General features: G+C 46.8%; 2 protein-coding genes across 2 annotated transcripts in view; one reads left to right on the forward strand and one right to left on the reverse strand.

Moving 5' to 3' along the window:
- hmga1a (high mobility group AT-hook 1a) overlaps positions 1-17,500 on the forward strand; it is a 212,612-nt gene that overhangs the window by 165,608 nt on the left and 29,504 nt on the right. The gene's annotated exons all lie outside the window — the stretch shown is intronic.
- LOC118316530 (metabotropic glutamate receptor 4-like) overlaps positions 1-17,500 on the reverse strand; it is a 39,853-nt gene that overhangs the window by 21,818 nt on the left and 535 nt on the right. Inside the window, exon 1 of the mRNA XM_035644429.2 lies at positions 17,489-17,500. This exon is cut by the window's right edge and continues 535 nt beyond it. The gene's annotated coding sequence lies outside the window, so the exon portion shown is untranslated. The remainder of the gene's footprint in view (positions 1-17,488) is intronic.

Genomic DNA, 17,500 nt, shown 5'->3' on the forward strand with positions numbered 1-17,500 from the left:
GATCCATGTACAGTACTAACCACGTAGTAATATGAGGTATGATGTTAGTAATATCTCTGAAACTTTTCACGTTCAAATGGTTTCATAGTTTGATAAAGTAGAAGTTTTATTTTCCGTGAACATGGCAGACGATATTTTTGAGGGAACAAACAAGTCGCTCATTTAATTTCTGTGTTTTAAAACTAATGCTGCAGCTCCAGGTCATAAATTCATCACAGAGCATCAGTTCAGATCTGTCACGATGTGACAGTGAAGTTATGACGTTTGTCTTTTGTTATTTGTATCGTCATTGCTTTGACAAGACGTCTGTCTAGTCTTATATAATATAATATACATAAATAATAATTGGGACCATGGTGTCGTGGGATGTTTGAGCCTTCACGTTTCCTGTGGTTGTGTTTGTTCGTGGAGTTTGAGTTTGTGAAATTGATGCTGAGACAAAAAAACCAATCTTCCCACATCTTTATCGACTGTGGGAATATTGTCGGACGTCGTGGGTTGAAATCAGAAGCTGAACGACATCGTGATTGTTGATTTTCCGACTGATGAACGATCCGTACGTGATGTCGTCCATCCACATACGTTGGTCGTTGAGCAGATTCTAAACGGCCGCCGCTCCCGCTCATGTCAGATTTGTGAGTTTCATTATGAGCATTTTTTTGTTCTGTTTTGTACAATAAACACAGAAGTGATATTCAAGCCCCAGATTTACAGGCTGGCTGAACGTTCACGTGGAGTCATGGAGTCATCACTGGAGGAAACTGCTCCTCTGCACTGATACAGTTTGATTCCATGTTTGCACGATATTAGTGTCACTCTGTAGTCGAGCGGTGACTTTTCATTAGAGATTCAATCTTCCATCCGAAGATGGTTTCAATTCAATATTTGTTCTGTGGAAATCTGTTGCTATTAACTAATCTAATCCTCTGACGTCTTTTCAAGTTTTTTTCTTCTGCGCGATGCTTTGACAATTTGTATCAAAGTAGTGACTGGATCTGGTGTTTCACTCTGACTCATCTGTAAGATTGAAGTTCTGATCTATAAACTCAGCTCACGCGTCTATTCCAGTGCAAATGCAGTGGAGTTACATGGTTTAGTGCCAAAACTATGTCAATGGATGTTTGGAAATGTTGTCATTGATGAAAAAAACATAACTCTCTGTGATGATATATTTTCATAAAGAAAGAAACTAGAGCCCGACCGATCATAATTATCAGCCTTTCACAGACATGTCGGTATCGGCGCTTATGTTTCCCGATATGAAATAATCTTTTATTGTACAGAATAAACAATGCAGAAAAAAAAAAGACCATTTATGTTTACATTTTATGTATAATAGATTTTGTATTTTTTTCTTAATTCCATTTCTATTTATTTGGTTGTATTTACGTTTTCTTTTCATTTATAGTTATTTATGATAAAGTTTATGGTTAAACTGTAAAATATCAAGCCTCAACTACATTTCTTTGTCATAAAGGTTTGATAACAACATCTTAGGAATCATTGACAGATTAATATATATATTGGCAAATGTATCCGCCCCCAAGAATGTCGGTCGTAAGCTCTTTTGTAATTGGTGGATCTGTCCTGAGCTAAAACTCCTTGTGGAATTAATTTCCAGCCCTGTTTTTAAAAAAATGTATAAATTCATGACTGTGAAATCAGTTTGAAAAATCAGAAAACCTACATCCAACCAAATCTAAGCAGTATTGACTTCACGCCCACCAGGACCGACTGGATGCAGGGTTTGATTGACAGCTACAGTATTTTTAAACTCTCTCTCTGTTGACTCGTCTCACAGTTACACGGTGAATAAATGAATCTATCAGTCGGGCAGGAAACAGAGCAAACTGATGACAGGATGGAAAGAGAGAGAGAGAAACATAAAGAGAGAGATGGAGAGAAACATAAAGAGAGAGAGAGAGAAACATAAAGAGAGAGATGGAGAGAGCAACTTCAAAAGTCTCCGTGGCTCGTCGGAGAAGTCGAACTCATGCAGTAAATCTTAACATATTTATTCATCACCAAGGTCAGAATTGAAATTACAACAATAATCGAGGCTGCGAAACTGAAATGAGAGGTCGTCACGATGAGGATGTTGGCTCTCGCTGCTGTCACTCATATTATCACCATGACACGTGTGACATCAGATGGAAACTGTAACTTAAATGATGACTCGTGTCTTTTCTGGGTCATATTCATACTCTTCTTCTTCTTCTTCTTCTACTCCTTCATATTTAATAGTTTACGTTTGTGCATGGCACGTCACGTTAAATATCGCTGCCGCAATGAATTCTGGGGCGTCTAATTCTCTCATTTCCTTTCCGATTGAATCCTCTGTGTACCCCATGATAAAGGAGATAGGAAAGGATTGAGCGTTTGAAAACAATGACGAAGTCACGTGCAGTCTCTTCCTGATTGGTTCTTATTGGTCACGGCTCAAAGCGAACCGTCGCCAACGCTTCCTGTCCGTAACAGTTCCTCCTCGTCCACTTCTTCACCGCTGCTGCGTCTCGCTTGCAGTATTTTCTGCAGCCAAGCAGCCGACGGCAGAGAAGAGGATCTGCTTCCTGTTTGCACCGGTCGAGTGATATGTGTTTTCATTGGTATCATTTCAGATGCAGAGCTAAAACGCTTCTTCTGGACCGAGGGTTTAAAACTCGGATGCAGCCTGGACGTCTCATTTACAGATGATGATACAAGACGTTCAATTAGTAAATGTGTAAATAAACCAGATTACTTTAATCAGAATGTGAAACAAGCACTCAGCAGAGAAACTGCATCTGCAGAACCAGATCATCAGATAGTGACGGATCCATATTTCATTTGAGACACCTGAGCGTGACGTGAAACCCTGCGGAGCCCTGGCGCCCTGCCATCTTTAATCAGAGCAGGCGGCCCGGTGGTGACAGACCTGTCACCGCTCCCAGATGACGGGTGTCACCGCTCCTCGCCGACGAGTTCCCCACCAGCCTGACACGCGGCCACAACCGTCCACCGAGCTCCCGGCGCGTCTCCGCGGGCGCTTTGTGAGAAAGGTCAGCAGAGAGAGACGACGGGCACTTCAACATCTGACCCGCAGGAATCCTCTTAAGCCATGTGGGCCGGAACAAATCAGCTCTTTATCCAAATAGAAAGGCTGCCGTGTGTCCTGCCTTTGTTTGGACGCCGTATTCACTCTTCATCATTCAAATCTGGCACAAAGCTTTTGGGATTTGGGGAGCAGGCGTCTCCACTCGGTGCCTCCTCCTCGCGGCCCTCGGTTCTCTTCCCTGGCACTCGCACTCGGAGAGGAGAGCTCGGTCCCCGGCGACGGCACGGCCTCGGGCGACAGGCCTCATTACATAACCACTGGCACAAAGTGGAATGTGCAGCACATCCACAATAGCTGCAGTGAAATATAACGTTTGGTTCTTCTGCTTTATTTCAGTTCGCTGCACGACATCAACCTGCAGAGGAGAATGAGCCTTTCGGTTCCGTCTAGCAGACAAACTGTCGCCGGTCCCACAGAGTCGCACGTCACGGCAACGAGGACCAGGCGATGTTCCGTGTTTCTTAACTGATTATTAAAATAGCAGATTATTTTATCTTTCCAGCTGTTACACGTTCACAACTTGAAGAAGAAGTCATAAACAAATCTGTTTGCACGACTCAGAATTATGCCGCACATTTTCTTTCTATGTCCCCGGTTGGGCGGCAGCAGGGAAAAAACGGCAATTCAACACAAATTGCCGGAAACTATGCAAATGAAATTCTGATTTATTTTTTTTTTTCACATCAACATAAACTAGTGCATAAGTCAGTAAAAGCAACTAAACTGTCGGTTCTCCCGCTGAGACCGAGACGCTTGTTCCAGGGCTAATTCATGTTCGCTGTCGCCGTCGGATGCTGTGAATAAAGAACCGTGTGTAGATTTAAAGGCTAAAATCATCAGTCTGTTTACAGGTCGCGGAGAGAAACCGGAAGCTGCACGGAGGCAGATAATCATGAGATTTCTTTTTATTCCTAAAAGTTAATGACACGCCGACGAGAGAGCGAAACAGGAAATGAGGGGCCGAGACTAACGATTATTTTCATCGTAGAATAATCTGTTGATTATTTTCTCGATCAATCGATCAGTTGTTTGGTTCATAAAATGGTGAAAAATGTCTATGGTGTTTCCCCAAAACCTCAACATGATGTTTTGTTTCGTCCACACACCAAAGATCTTCAGGTCACTGTCACAGAGGAGCAGAGAGACCAGAACATCTTCACATTGAAGAAGATGAAAACAGAGAATTTGGACTTTGATTCATTTAGTAGTCGATTACTAATCGATGGATGGATGAACGGTTGCAGCTCTACAGGAAATAGATAATAAAAACAGCCTCACTTGACCTTTAAACTGAGTGAAAGTATTTTTTTTACATGAAAACAAGACCTCAGATCCTTTCAGGTCCATTTTTACTGTAATTCATCGCCCAGCGGCGTTGGCGACTTATGCTCGCTCCGCTGCCGTTATCCTTCTGGGAACAGTAAGTGTTATTACCCCGGCAGATGACACAGACACAATTATTACCCACATCTGGTGCTAAAGAACAAAGGGAAGGAGAAGGAGACGAGAGGAGCGGCTGCCATCACTTCAGTCTGTCAGACGTTGATAGAATCGTCCACATTGTGACGCGCGGGCCGATCGCGGCTTCCTGCCGCCGCTCGTCCTCCTCGTTGATTAAGACTCTTCGTCGCCCGCCGGCCGACCGCACTCTGTCCCGTGACTCGCGGGATTTCCTCCTCACATCTCGATCGTGAGCTCAGAGAAACTCTCCCGGTGAAGACGGATCCTCCTCCGATTGGCCGAGCAGCCTCGCCTCCCTCCGTGAGACCGGCCTATCAGCTGGCTGTAAGTGGATTAGGCTTGTTCCGTATGACGAGCGAAGGCAAAGGGGATTTTACTGAGCGTTATAATATCACACACAGCTGCTGAAGGTTCGCTTGATCTCCAGACAATGACGAGATCAGAGATGTGTCGGACCCGTCTGGCTGAGCAGATCAGGTTCAGATGGCTGGACGCTGCAACCCACTCTTATTTATCCCTCTGTTGATTACTTTTCTCTGCTTCATCTATACAAATGTCAGGAAATAGCACAAAAAGGGCGTTTCTTCCTTTTCCGTTTCAGACTTCGGCTCAGCCAATATAACAGGACTCGTCCGACAGACAAACAAAAAGCAGCATCGTGAGAAACAGTCTCGTTTACAGTAGGTGTGTTCTTAGATGCAACAATGCAGAATAAAAAGAAAAGAAAAATCCTCCACGCGTGACATCGTGTCCACGAGGTCGTGTGTTGTCATTACCGCAGCGTCCGACCTCGACCGCAGCGACATCAGCCTCTAATGATCGTGAGCTTCCCACACAACCGGCCTGCGGAGAGACGACTCTCTGGCAGAGCCGCGGCTTCATATTAAACAATATCACCATTAATAATTCACCTCAACCCTGTTTGGGTAAGATACTTGTAATCGTCGCGTCTCTCCGACGGATAAACATTTGCTATTCGTGTGATGTTGTGTTAAAGGAAGCCTCATGTAGACCTGCAGTGTGCTGTTATGTAAGAAAATATTAATATTTATTTATGTTTCCTGAAGATAAAGACATATCCTGCATAATGCCTATAGATAAATATAGTTGTGGGTTTTTCTAATCATAGCTGCAACTATAATTTATTTTCTCTATTGATTGAGATGCTATTATGTTCCTGATAAATCTATTATTAATTTAGTCTTTTAGTTGTGACCGAAAGCATTCTTCTTTATCATCATCATCAACTGTCATATCATCTTCAGATTGTAGATATTAACTCTACATTGATATAAAATAGAGAAAATGTTTAGCATTTTTTTTAAATATATTTTTAAAAATATCTTTTTATTTTAGACATTTTGTGAGAAAAGAACGGAGCTAAAAGATCTGAATCATCCATGAAACAAATATTGAAAACGTATAAAATCAAAAGCATGAAGGCCCACCGTCTGTCAGACTGATGAAGTGTGCGCAGCGACATATCGGATCAGCCTCTCGTTGTTTTCCATGAATGTTCAACGATCTGTGACGGGACGGGAACGTGGACGAAGTGTTCGACTTCGTGTTGGCGGAGTTTGTTCCTGATTATCTTTGACCGCTGGAAGATGATGAGGCTGATGGAAACGGTATAATGGTCTCACGGCCGCACGGCGACCAACGGACCAGATGATTCTCATGAGAAGCTTTTCCACGTCACCGCACACGGCGATAAACATCAGGATGATGAGGGACGTCCGCGGCTCATTGTCTGGCTTTTGTAGAATATAAACCTGTAGATTATATAATAATAATAACAATAATTCCTCTTCATATAACTCTTGGATTTTCTCACAGTTTCAGGTTGTGTGTTTGTTGTCGGCTTTGGCGTCTGGTAACTTACATTTAATATGATAGTTTCATCAACCCAGTGATGGAAAACTACTAAATTACTTTTGTTCAACTAAAATCACCGATTTAATATTGTAAAAAAATATATACATTATTGCATGAAGGAAAGTATTAGGTTTTCGATATTATTATTAGATTGTTAAAGCTGATGCGTGACTAATTATCCAGAGTTTTGCTTTGGAGATTCAACGTAACTCGGTTTAGCCTCGCAGAATCAAAAGAGTTAATAATAACATAATTCATGTAGTAGGAAATAAGTATAAACTAATTTTTGTGAGTTAAATTTGTATTTGCGTGTTTTGTATATTATTTCAATGAAACTATACTGGGTTTTTTGTAACTGGTCACAAGCCAAGAAGGTTGGAGATCACTGGGTCAAACTTCATCAGTGTATTATATTTCATAATCCAACGTTTTGTTGTTCATGTATACCTGAAACTACAGCTGTCAAATAAATGTAGTGGAGAAGATATATAAAGATGAATGAAAAAGTAAAGCATGTGTCCCTCAGCACTTATGTATAATATTTTCGTCCACCACTTCATAAGTCTGTTGCCATAATGTTCATAGATGGAGCTTCGCCCTCATTAAAATAACTTCTAATCCTATCATGGCTTCCGCAGGTTGTCACATCCGATGAATCCAAGTAGCTGGAAACTTGTGATTTATTTTGGACCTCGTGGGCAAAATGCAGTGGTTTTAAATTCCAATAAACATCTAAGCTCTGCCGTCACACGCGGCCCCAGAACTCTGCTGCTGGAGATTAGTCCCAAAAATTCAACCCTGTGGTCATTTGTGTGGCGTGAAACTTTGGAGGAAGTACGTTGTGCGGCGGAGAAGACACACAAATATTGGAAAGTCAGCCACTGATCCCTGTGCAGGGGCTGGAACATTACACAGGAAGTCGTCTGGAACCCCCCGGGGGGGAAAACAAAACCATAAAAGGTTTTTAAAAATCATGAAGCGACTCCTTGATGTAGCTGGAGCGAGAACTGGTCTGGTCCACGGCACGACGCTGCGACGAGTGGATGAGGTTTAATAGATCGTGAACGTGGCAGCGCCGCGACAGAGATGGAGCATTTCATTAGAGAGCCGGCGTCGGGTCTGTACGGGTGGTTGCCGCCGCACTGGAGGACTCTGTGATGAAAGACCGACTGTTAGAGAGCCCACGCGGTTCACCTGGATGTTCTCAGCATTTCACTAATCAGAGGTTCAGGGAACCAGAGCTGCACTTGTTCAGCTGCTGCTGGTCTGAAATCTCTCTCTATATATGAATATATATATATACACACACACACACACACATATATATATATATATATATATATATATATATATATATATATATGTATCAGCGTATATGTCAATGATATGTTGGAGGAAATGTGTATAGAAAAAAGTACACATTAATTCCACCACATGCTAACATCCTCACAGTACTCTCTCTCTACATATATATAAGTGTGTGTGTGTATATATATGTATATATATATAAATATGTGTGTGTGTATATATGTATATATATATAACTTATGTCAGCGTGACAAAAATTTCATTTCATGAATACAGCAAAGATATATTTGAGTTAATGTGGAAAGTACAAGTTTATTCAACCACATGCTAACATCAGCATGCTAACATCAGCATGCTAACATGCTCACAGTGCCAATAATCTGATGGTTGTTGTTGAAGACATTTTATGGTTGAGGTCTTTGTTTGTTGACGCGTTGACACCACTCGATCACATACAACGCCAACGCAAAGACGCGGATAACACAAATATTAATATTAATATTTCAACTCGCAGCAGAATATTCCCGTCAGGCGACGTCGTGACGGCTGTATGTGTGACGACACGGAGTTTCCTTTCCTCTGTTACAGAATCCCAAGTGAAGAGGCCGAAGAGACACAGCAACTCAACAAAGGTACCAAAGATATACCTCCGTGACAATGTGCTCTGAGGAGACACACAAAGAAAAGACGACGACGGTTTGGGCCAAGGTTTCGATGTGTATTAGTCCAACAGTCTAATGGAATGCGGCCGCCTCCACCTCGTGGGGTTCATCTCAGATCTGTCACCCTGTTTCCCTGAAGCTTCTGGTATTGACAGTAAATACGTCTGCGTCTCCAGGAAAACTTTCCCTCACAGTCAGCAGGTTTGGTCAACATTTCTACTAGCTTGTCAGCGTGCCAACGTCTGCTAATTAGCAACAAAGCCGCCCACAGCCCAGGTTTGGAGGCAAATCATTTCTCTAACCTGCTGAGGGAAAGTTAAGGGCTCGTGTCGGCACCAACTGTCACAGCCATCCATCCCACGGTTGTCAAGGTAGTTCACTGTGAACCAGGGCATCAACCCGGGCAGCCGCGCTCATCACGACGGCAGCCAGGTGTCGAGTTGGGAAATGAAACCGAAAAACATGACCGACGGAGGAAAAGTCAGCAGATCACCAAAGTGCTCAGAGTCCATCGCGTGTGAATCGTGAACGTCTGCACGAAGCTCAACTGGAACGGTTTTTACAGTTTTGGGGAAAATGCCTCATGGTCTAATTGAAGTTCCTGTTTGCACAGAAAGAGAGAAAAAAACAATTCTATCTGGATCAAACCAGACCTGCTCATATCCCATAATCATATTCACGTTGGGTTTCATCCTCACACAACGAGTCTGCAGCCGCAGACGGTTTGAGCTCGGCTAAGTGAAAGAATGTTAAATATTTGCCTTTTTCATGTAGCATTTCTGATAAAGTGGCCAGTAATCTCCTCCGCGCAGCTTGGTGGTACGAGTGGAGCTAAATCTAGTGGAAACGTCCCAATTTATCAAACACACGCCGTAGCATGTACTAATATTTCCCTACATGGATGAGACATCCAGAGAAGAACAGCCGGAGGCGTTGTAGCAGTGCCGCCGCGTGTTTGTGTGTGTGTGTACGAGTGTGTGAGAGTGTGTGAGAGTGTGTGTGTACGAGTGTGTGTGTGTGTGTGTGTGTGTGTGTGTGTGTGTGTACACGAGTGTGTGTGTGTGTGTGTGTGTGTGTGTGTGTGTGTGCGCGTGTGTGTGCGTGTGTGTGTGTGGGTGTGTGTGTGCAGCTTCACGCTGCCAAGTTATGAAGCAGCCGGGGTTGAGAATAGTGTTTGTATTGACTGAGAAAGTCTGCAGAGCCTCCATTACAGCGCGGCTGTAAACAGAGACAGGACGCCGTGCGGGAGTCAGGCGGAGGAATCTTGAATTGTTAAACCTATATGGCGGAGAACGCTCGTCCACGCGTTTCTCCAGGCGACTGATGCACTGAAGCAAACGTAACGTTTTCAAACCATGGAACAGTATTTACATAATCTACGTCTCTGCGTTTTCACATCATTACAACAAGTAGTTGTTGATTGAGCCGACCCGTCTGGAAAACATAGATTTATACGTATTCGAGAATACTTCCATATACAAAAACAATAAAATGTTTTTATGAACATATCTACAAAGTTTCAAAACGTTCTCATAGAAGCTAAACTAAACTCGTTTTTCTCACAAAAAACTTAAAAACAACCAAGTCTCCTCTGAGACACGGTGGACGAATCACAGCAGAGTAGGAGCCAGCTGGCCAATCAGAGCAGACTGGGCTTCATTGGGAAGGAGGGGCCTTAAAGAGACAGGAGCTACAACCAAGAGGAGCTGCAGGAAACCAATGTGTTTACTGAACATTAGACCATGGAAACCTTTTCGAGCAATAACCAAAATTTAAATTATGAACCCCAATATGAGCAGACATGCAACAGGAACCAGTGTCCGTCCGCCATCGAACATCCTCCCTATGCAGCACTTCATCAATGAGAAACAACACTGTATATATATATATATATATATATATATATATATATATATATATATATATATATTCACATATACATACAGTACATATTTATACGAATACGAGTAACCGTTTTATTAATCCCCAGCTTCCCACAGGTGTGAGACATGAGAGCTGGGAGTGGCGGTCACGGTTTCCCCACGTCGCTCTGCATTAGTAATCAGGACCCCTTGTAAATACAGACATCTCATTACCGAGGAAAAGGGGGTCGAGGGCAATGACAAGGATTCTCTGACTAATGGGCTCTAACGGATCCGCTCACCGTTGAGTGGACCTGCAGTGCACGTGGTCGTCGCCCAACAGGCCAAACACAACCGGAGCCTCTAATGGCTCATGTCTCCCTCTACAGTGTAACGCTGTTAAACACAACACACACTCAGAGACTGAACTCTTGACAGAGGTCGCAGCGCACGCTGAATGAAACATCACCCTGCGTTTTTTATTTTAATTTATTAGATTCTTTTTGATATATTTATTTTTCTACATTGACCGCACGTCTTCCTGCGAGCCAATTAACGGCGACCTGAAGAGGCGCACGTGCAAGTACAAAGTCAATATGTTAATGCGCTTTGCCGGGAAACAATGGCTTTCTGCTTCCTCACATTCATCCCGCGCTTCCCCTCCTGCGTCGTCTCATATTCGATCGGCGAGAGCGCGGACCGAGAGGCGAAACGAGGAGGACGCGGGATCGCAATTAATCACGCCCGGTGTCCGCCGACAGTGACGCCCGTCCCCCGTATTGGTTCTTTGAACCGGTTTAGTTTGGAAGATGAACGCGTTTTGCATCTATCTTCCTCCGGGGCATCGGCAGGCTAATGAGAAAGTGTGATCCGAGCGGTGGATCAACCCGTTCACTGCAGAGCAGAGCTGCAGCACAAACACCGTCGCGTCATAACACAAACAGACTTCATATCGCATCACAGATTTCATCAAACGTCCCATCCTGCTGCACTCATTACTGAATATTTCCATTCAATATTTCCCTCCTGGAGTGATTACAGCTAATAATATTTTGTCACTTAAGTCAAAAGTTATTTCACGCAAGATTTTATTTTATTATTATCTGAAATCTGAAAAACAGGTTGAGTGAGTAACTACCGGAGAGTTACACCGAGCTCCCGCTGTGCTGATTACAGGCTGCTCACCGCTACAGGAAACAGAACTGCTGCATTCACACACACACACTTATATATAAAATCATGATAATATTTCATTTTCTCTTTTCCATCCACAATAAAAATGATTTTGGTCAAAGTCTATATTTCTATCTTTCAGCTACAGTTGAACCTTCTCCACGATGTTGCTTGTTGACATAGTCGCAGTTTTAGATATTTTGGATATTTCCTGTCGCCCTGTCATCGTCTCATGGAAAAGGAGTTTGTAGTTTTCATTAACAAAATGAACTCTACTTTGGAACCAGTCGCTGTGGCGGACAAATTGTAATCAAGGCCGTGGGAATAGTGCACAGAGAGCTGGCAGGTCGGCTGCAGCTGAAAGGAACTGGCCCTGAACTCGTGCATCGTGGGACATGTGGAGCGTAATTACAATTTTTCTTTCACAATTTTCTGCTGTAGATGTGTAGAAAATTCATACTGAAAACTGGATCTGATCAATAGTCTGATTTTTCCGTTGTCCCTTGCTGCTGCTCTCTGGATCTTAATCTGGATTATGTTATTATTACCATCAAAACTGGTCATATACGTCATTTTCCCAATGGACACAGTTAAAGGAGCAATGTTGTTCATCTGGAGTTTCCGCAGGATTAAACTTTGACTGCACAAAGATTCTGTTTTTGAGGCACCAGTTACGAGCTAGACCTCTTTATTCTAGAGATATGCTCATAAATATTCATGAGTGGTGGGCGGGCCCAAAGAAAGTGGAGAGGAAAGAGGAAAACGCCTCCGCTCACACACGGTGAATATCAATGACGAACCCAGACGTGGGCCCCTCCGTGAAACAAACGTGTTCCAAACATTGAAGAACATAAAAACAGCGGATGACAGATCGCAAAAGTCTGAATGGGGCAAATATCAGATCCACCAGCAGGGGGCGTCACGACCTCCTGAACCACCACACGAGCATGATATCGCCTCGGCCTGTCGGCGTCTGCGTGACGCGCTGGGCGTGTCCGTTGTTCTGTCGCCGTCTGTTCAAACCTCTTCCACCAGCGGGGAACCGGCTCTTGAGCCGCTTCCGTTCAGGGTCGGTTGAACTTTGGCGCCGTCGAGCGAAGCGGCCTCCGCGACGTCACGCGGCGGATTGTGAGCTGCAGTTTTGACCAGCGCCATGTTGGGTTTTTTCTGAAACTAGAGATTGAACCATAAACTCCTCAGGAAAATGCCCACTAGGATCGAGACTAAGTATCAAGGAGACAAAAAGTGTGACTTTGATGAAGACGATTGTCGTCTCTCGAGTTGAAACTTCACAAATGTGAATATCTTGTTATTTCTTTCTTATTTCTTAAATTGAAATCAGCACAAAGGGAAACATTACAACCCCGTTTCAGAAAGAGGGAGGTGCTTAATGTTGACCTCATGATTTTATTGATTATAGTTCTGAACTGGTGTGATTTATTACAGATGTGCGCGATGCGGCTCCTCTCTGCTCGTGACTCATGTGAGCGAGTTCTGCCCGTCGAGAGGCGAAATGATTTCAGATGCGAGTTGGAGCCGGTTTCTGCTGAGGACAGCGTGTGGCGTTACAGCCTCTGATGGCAAACAGAGATTAATTGCGCGTCTTGTCAACCGCGTCTCCTTGATGAGGAACTGTCTTGCTGGGATGGAAAGATTATTCGCTTCATTGTTTGTGTTGTAAATCTGGCAAATTAACCAGAGTGCCAGAGGATGTCGTCTCTGATTAGCGTCAACAGGTCTCTAATGAAGATGTTCCACCTGTAGGCTGCCGGGAGCGACCACGCGCCGACTCTGGGATGAGGAGGTTTGTTCCTTTTCATTTATACCATCAAAACAAACAGAAAAAAACTTCAGAGTGAAACTTTCAAAGTCCAAAGTCTGCAACAAAACCAATTTTCCAAAAGACACATATGGCAGAAATGACTAAGCCATGAAAAGAACAGAAAGCTTGTTAAAGGATCATGGAGAAAAAGGGGAATCAGCAGTTTGGAAAATAGGATTGTGTCGAGGGTGAGAGGGAATCAGACTCGGCTGCTGTTGGGGAGACGATCGGACCGCGGTCAGCACGGCGAGGCCACGCAGAGGGACACACGGAGAGACGACCAGGGGGACGGACGACGACCAGGGGGACGGACGGACGACCAGAGGAACAGACGGGGACAGACGGACGACCAGGGGGACGGACGGACCGACGACCAGGGGGACGGACAGACGACGACCAGGGGGACGGACGGACGGACCGACGACCAGGGGGACGGACGGACGGACGACGACCAGGGGGACGGACGGACGGACCGACGACCAGGGGGACGGACGGACGACGACCAGGGGGACGGACGGACGGACCGACGACCAGGGGGACGGACGGACGACGACCAGGGGGACGGACGGACCGACGACCAGGGGGACGGACGACGACCAGGGGGACGGACGGACGACCAGAGGAACAGACGGGGACAGACGGACGACCAGGGGGACGGACGGACCGACGACCAGGGGGATGGACAGACGACGACCAGGGGGACGGACGGACGGACCGACGACCAGGGGGACGGACGGACGGACGGACCGACGACCAGGGGGACGGACGACGACCAGGGGGACGGACGGACGACCAGAGGAACAGACGGGGACAGACGGACGACCAGGGGGACGGACGGACCGACGACCAGGGGGATGGACAGACGACGACCAGGGGGACGGACGGACGGACCGACGACCAGGGGGACGGACGGACGGACGGACCGACGACCAGGGGGACGGACGACGACCAGGGGGACGGACGGACGACGACCAGGGGGACGGACGGACCGACGACCAGGGGGACGGACGACGACCAGGGGGACGGACGGACGACGACCAGGGGGACGGACGGACCGACGACCAGGGGAACGGACGACGACCAGGGGGACGGACGGACGACGACCAGGGGGACGGACGACGACCAGGGGGACGGACGGACGACGACCAGGGGGATGGACAGACGACCAGGGGGACGGACGGACCGACGACCAGGGGGACGGACGGACGACGACCAGGGGGACGGACGGACGACCAGGGGGACGGACGGACGACGACCAGGGGGACGGACGGACGGACCGACGACCAGGGGGACGGACGGACGACGACCAGGGGGACGGACGGACCGACGACCAGGGGGACGGACGGACCGACGACCAGGGGGACGGACCGACGACCAGGGGGACGGACGGACGGACGGACCGACGACCAGGGGGACGGACGACGACCAGGGGGACGGACGGACCGACGACCAGGGGGACGGACGACGACCAGGGGGACGGACGGACGACGACCAGGGGGATGGACAGACGACCAGGGGGACGGACGACGACCAGGGGGACGGACGGACGACGACCAGGGGGACGGACGACGACCAGGGGGACGGACGGACGACGACCAGGGGGATGGACAGACGACCAGGGGGACGGACGGACGACCAGGGGGACGGACGGACGACCAGGGGGACGGACAGACGACCAGGGGGACGGACGGACGGACCGACGACCAGGGGGACGGACGGACGACGACCAGGGGGACGGACGGACCGACGACCAGGGGGACGGACGACGACCAGGGGGATGGACAGACGACCAGGGGGACGGACGGACGGACCGACAACCAGGGGGACGGACGGACGACCAGGGGGACGGACGGACCGACGACCAGGGGGACGGACCGACGACCAGGGGGACGGACCGACAACCAGGGGAACAGACGGGGACAGACGGACGACCAGGGGTTGGACGACCACAGGGGGATGGACGACGACCAGGGGGACGGACAAACGGATGACCAGGGGGAGGCGACAAGGGAGCTGATCCGGAGGCAGTGATAAGGAACAGCAGAGGAATGTCTGTCTCTGCCTGTCTGTCTGTCTGTCTGTCAGTCAGACTGTCTGTCTGTCTGTCTCTGTCTGTCTCTGTCTGTCTCTGTCTGTCTGTCTCTGTCAGACTGTCTGTCTGTCTGTCTGTCTCTGCCTGTCTGTCTGTCTGTCAGTCAGACTGTCTGTCTGTCTGTCTCTGTCTGTCTCTGTCTGTCTCTGTCTGTCTGTCTCTGTCAGACTGTCTGTCTGTCTGTCTGTCTCTGCCTGTCTGTCTGTCTGTCAGTCAGACTGTCTGTCTGTCTCTGTCTGTCTCTGCCTGTCTGTCTGTCTGTCAGTCAGACTGTCTGTCTGTCTCTGTCTGTCTCTGTCAGACTGTCTGTCTGTCTCTGTCTGTCTGTCTGTCTCTGTCAGACTGTCTGTCTGCCTGTCTGTCTCTGTCTGTCTGTCACAGTTTCCAGCACAAATGCAGCTTTTCTCTGTTTATTGGAGCTTATTTTTTGTTTTCCTTTCTTTATTAAAGAGCTAAAATACTGGATACAGTATTGTGCCATTAGAACACTGCAGGTAAACGCTTTAATGTTCAGTTATTCCATTTTTCTTTTGCGACTCAAACATTTTCTAGAGCTGCCGACAATAAATTGTGTAGTGATTTATTTCCTGTGTCTCGGGGGGCTGCACTTCCTGTGCTCACTTCTGATTGGCAGAGCTGAGCTGTGAACCCTGACCTTAATAACCAATATGTGATTGATATATATATATATGAGATGTAATTGGTGGATCTCGGCTCAGAGCAGGATAAAGGTCGTCTCTGGTGTCACGACGTCGTTCAGGAAATGATGAGAAGCTTCTGTTTCTTTCACAAAAGCAGGTGATTGTTCCAAAAACACCTTCACGTATAAAAGTGCTTGTCTCTGGTTTTGGATCCCAGTCGACTGTAACTCATGATTTTGGATCAGCACGTAGCTTCTGTGCTTTTTGACAAACACAACGCTGCATTTGTACCAACGATAATCTGATCATCACCGCTGCTGTGATCCGAAATGATGATCCACTTGACTTCGTCCACATCAGGTCCTACGATCGCGTGGTGTGAAGCTGATGGAGGTTCACACTGAGGCTGAGGAGGAATCTGTGAACGTGCTACTTCAAATGGTTCAAATTAAATTTGTATGTTTCTCTGAAATATTCCCGTGGTGTTCAGGGACAACGCGGAACATTTAAAGTCTGTTATTTTGAGAGTTGTTGTCATTTGCTACTATTCTGGTTTCTTTCTCTCAATTTTTTGGGACTAAAAACAATTTGAAGAGAATCATCTTGGTGAGTCAGTTGAAGTAGATGTGGATGTTGAAGTCGTGAGAGATCCCGAGGAATTTACAGTGGAACTCAACAAACCTCCAGCAAAAGAAACTGACTGACATAAGAATGAAAAGAGGAATCGTGGCTGAACCTTTGCTTTTTTCTATCTGGTGCAGAAATGAAAAAATAAAATGTCCTTTGGACTAATGGAGCGTATTAACATTTCTCTATTAACCCAGAAGAGAAATAGAAGCACATCCACTGAAACCTTCTTCTACCCAAGAAAAGAAACAAACCATCTGCTTTTCTGTGGATGTTTGAACAAATGGAAATAAGCAGGTTGTGCAGCCGGAGCAGTGATGCATCATCCTCCAACGTGGTGTCACCAACAACCATATGAAGCCCACCAGGGGCGTCGCGTGAAAGAAGAAGGAGAGAGGGATGGAGCAGCAGTGTTTCTGAGGAGCGACACCTCCTCTGAACAGCCACTGAATCACAGTCGGTCGGAATCTGAGCCACAGATTCCTCGGCTCTGAGAGGAACAACGGAAAAGCCAAGTGGAGCCGAAAGCAGAGGGGGGAGGAGATGGAGAGGAGGGGGGTCTCTGATGAAGGAAACCCTCTGACTCATTCATCTGTTGAGTGCAGAGAGCAGAGGAACCGACAGAAGCTCCCACCAGGTGTAAAGTGTCCGAGAGACAACATGAAGACACGCGTCACCTCCTCATCATTCACACTCTCGTCTCATCATAACGACAAGAAGCCTCTTTTCTTTTCTTGTTAGAGCTCCACAACGAGACGTGTCACATTTTACGCAGCAGGAGCGATGAGAGCATCGGTGTCACCGCGGAGCTCCGCGCTGCTGTAACACTGAGACAGAGTGAAGAGGGGAACAAGGAAGCGAAGTCTCTCACCTGTTAATGCTC

This window comes from Scophthalmus maximus, chromosome 3 (assembly GCF_022379125.1).
Source record: "Scophthalmus maximus strain ysfricsl-2021 chromosome 3, ASM2237912v1, whole genome shotgun sequence".
In the NCBI taxonomy this organism is placed as follows: Eukaryota; Metazoa; Chordata; class Actinopteri; order Pleuronectiformes; family Scophthalmidae; genus Scophthalmus; species Scophthalmus maximus.